The sequence below is a fragment of the Dipodomys spectabilis genome, unplaced genomic scaffold (genome assembly GCF_019054845.1).
Source record: "Dipodomys spectabilis isolate Male_0828 unplaced genomic scaffold, ASM1905484v1 ptg000651l, whole genome shotgun sequence".
Classification (NCBI taxonomy): domain Eukaryota; kingdom Metazoa; phylum Chordata; class Mammalia; order Rodentia; family Heteromyidae; genus Dipodomys; species Dipodomys spectabilis.
Window position 1 is genome coordinate 285846 of NW_024871328.1, and position 3895 is coordinate 289740.

General features: G+C 32.5%; 1 pseudogene; it reads right to left on the reverse strand.

Moving 5' to 3' along the window:
- Positions 1-1055: 1055 nt before the first annotated feature.
- On the reverse strand, positions 1056-1152 carry LOC122101289 (annotated as a pseudogene).
- Positions 1153-3895: the final 2743 nt, after the last annotated feature.

Here is a 3895-nt window from a genome sequence, read left to right on the forward strand (position 1 = left end):
TTATATACAACCAGGCCTGAAGAACAACATAGAAGAAACTGCATTTGATATTGCCAAAAGGATAACTATGTATCACTACGTCTATGAAGTTGTGGAAGGCTGTACAAATTGTTCACCTAAATACTAATGGTCTGGTTAAGTTTCTTAAATTTCAAAAATGCGAGTCCATCTTTTGTGTCCCTACAAAATATTTTCACAATCCAAATATGAGGAATATCTTTTTCTTTTTGGTCGGTCATGGGGCTTGAACTCTGGGCCTGGGAGGTATCCCTGTGCTCTTCAACTCAAGGTGAGGACTCTACCACTTGAGCCAGACCTCCACTTCCAGTTTTCTAGTGGTTTATTGGAGATTAGAGTAGCATAGACTTTCCTTCTCAGGCTGGCTTTGAACCATGATCCTCAGATCTCAGTCTCCTGTGTAGCTAGGATTATAGGCATGAGCCACCAGTGCCCGGCAACACCAATATTTTACTGTAAAAATTCATGGATTCTGCGGAATTCTTCCAAGCGAATTGCCTGCATTGGATGTCAAAAAGTATTCAATAGTTTTTGTATTCATGTATAATGATTTCTTCAGTGTTTGTGATTTTTTAATCAGAAATAATTTTAACTTACCTGTTGAAATGAGTAGTACAGGAACTACAAGATTTCTGGTGCTTGTCTGAAAAAATATATTTTAAAATATTCTATATTCTATGTTTGCATAATGTTCATAATTTATTTTATTGTCTCCTAGATATACTTTGAATTCTACATTATTTTATAATATATAGGGTCATTAATGTGTCCTTTCCGATTGCATTCCATATAGAAACAGTTTGATTCCTTTTTTTTTTCTAGGTCTTAATATTATTTTTCTTTGGGATAAAATGACAATGTTGTCTAATTTGAAAAGTTTTGTAAAGTTTATGGTATGTAAAAGCTTTTCTGAGGTGAAGATTTAATACACTGATATCAAACTAAATTGAATTATATGAATTACTTGTATTGTTACACTTGTAATTTTGTAATCAACTTTTTAATAACTGTTTTTCATTTCTTGCATCTGAAGAGTGAAAAATATGGAATACTTCTCAAATTTTCATATTATCCTTGTGCAAGTGCCATGTTAACCTCTGTAGTGTAATTTGAGTATACGTACTGCTGAAGCATGTAGTATCCTCTAAATTTAAGTAGTTAATGATGCAATCTTTATACAGGCTTATATCTATGGGTGCCTACCTGTAAAAAGGAAACCTTATTGTTCCTAACAATGCTATCGATCTTATTTCTCTAAAATTCTGTGAATAGTGGAAAAAATTATATTGATCAGTCGATTGCTCACATTTGCAATTTTTTTTTGTCAATGACTATCTTAAGTCTTTTTATTTGGAATTTGATCGTACTCTCAATTATTTATAGATAGGTCCAAAGGTGATGGCTTTTTCAAGTACTTATTTATCCAACTGAATTAGCTTTGTGGACCTAATGGATTCAAAGTAAGCGTTGCTTAAGAGCTACTTCTAAACTTCTTCAGCTGACATTTTCCCAAATGAGGTGTTACTGGCCCAAATGTCTACCTGAGCCTTTACCCTTCTTCCATGTGGGAACAGACCAACCAGAATATCTTACACTGACAGCATAGATTGTCTTACTGGAACAAAACTCATCTTGGTTACAAGGGATCATAGAGAGCTGAACAGTTCAAACAGAGCTGTTCAGACTAGAAGGTATTTTATCAAATTATAATTGTTTATTATATCTTCCATTTCAAAAGTAGCTAAAGCCAAGAAGGTGAAAAAATTGTTAGTATGCATGATTACTTAATGTCCTGGCCTATCTACCATCCAACTGGGCAGGAACTTACACTACTGCCTTTTTATCACCAAATATTTTCATAGTCGCAGGAGAAGTCCATGTGTTTCTCCTCGTTATTAGGCATTAAATTCATAATGTTTTAATCACAGTGTTTCCTCTTGCCTCCATGCTGTAAATCTACAAAGGGTAAAGCTTTAGGTCTAACTATATCAAACACTGAGGTAGAGATAATGGAATAATACTTTAAAATAGACTTGCTTTTGATACAGTCACTACAACAGAACAATGCAAAACGTGTGCCTTTTAATTATATTATATATAGTTATATATTTTATATTTATATGTGCTGATCTTATATTTCACACAGTGAAACTTACTGGAATTAGTTGATAATTTGACAAATAAATTGATATTTATTTATTCCAATAAATAGAATTGGAATATAAATAATTAGGTTTAAAATATATATTAGAATATAAAAAGTATCAATGCAATGTCTTTAGTATAAACTTGTGATACATTCCAACTGTTCTTGGTCTTCTGAATCCACATGGTAAAAAAAGCAATGTTTTCCGCTAATCTATAATGCATTTTAGTCTGCTGTTCTGCTTATTGATTTAACTCGCTTGTCCCAAACTGTCTTTCTCCATATTTCTGAAAAATTCCTACTGATTATGCCCAAATTTTGCTAAGATGTCTAAAAAATATTATTCTTCTGCAGTACCCATGGGTCCTAGGATCCCAGGTCCCAGTTACCTGCATCATCAGATAACAAGGGCAATACTTCTCACCCAGGCCCATGCAACATGTCAACAGAAAGTAATTGAAGAAGCATCTCAATTTCTCATTTCCTATGTTTCAGGGCCCCAATTCCTTGAGATCCAGGAATTAGCAGTAAGCAATTGTGAAATGCAAGGCAACTTAAAATGAAGGATGAGCACAAAATTTGAGGGAAAGTACTGTAATTCAAACATTCAACTTACAGATGACCAGCCAATATGAGTGAACAAGTTCACAAAGTGTCATAAGATTATTTTTAATACCCCTCCCCTATGATTAATGAAAGATTTTATTCCAATATAAGTGGGCCAAAAAATAGTTCCTGGAAGGATAGATCGATAATTGGTCTACCAAAGCTCGGAAAACTTTACTTAGAGGTCAAATGTAATTCAGAAAAAAACATTTGAAGCACTAAGGAGTGCTTCAAAACACTGGGACTTCAGTACAACATGGTTCTGTGCTATAAAAATGTCACTCTCAAACCAATGATAATCTACATTTAATCTCCGGAAAGTGTATTCCTTTTCAAATAAACTTTTTAAAATCACATTCGCCAAAATAACATTTGACAAGTTGATGATACTTAGTAACTTACAAATTTTTCAAGTATAGAGAGCAAGTTACAATAGAGTTGAATTATTTACACAGCACTATTGCCAAACACGTTCAACCATTCATTAAAGTGTAGAAATAGTATCACCCAAAATTTGTGTTTTTCAGTAAGGGCCTTCCAGAAATGTGTTAAATAGATCAGCCTCCTAAATATCAAACCCAAACTTAAGCTAATAAATTTCATCATTTAATAAGGTATATTTTAAAAAGTCACAAATAGTTGCCTTATCATATGTTATTTTATGTTTTCTCTCTGTCTAACATAGTAAGAAATGACTTTAAGTCTTGAATATGGGTACTCATCAGAGATATGACAAAACTAATATTTGTCTTCTATTTCTATAGTATTCCTCTCTAGGTATAAATTTTAATTTTCTTCTATTTCCAAAACTTATAGATAGTAGAAAATATTATTCCATGTAAAATAAAAGAATCACACCATTGTACAAAGCCATTTATAAAAATTCATAGTTAGGAATACATTCTAAGCCATTTTTTAACTTTCTTTTTGACTAAAGGTTAATCTTCCAAATGGATGAGAATAAAATCATGTTTAGGTGTCTCACGTCTTCAGTCTTGCAAATTGTTGCTGCCGATGAATGAATTATGGAAATATAAGCTGACATCAGTTCAAGAATATGCAGGATTTAAAGTCCATGGAATGTATATAAACCTTTCAAAGTATTAATAGACAGTTTAACTGTAT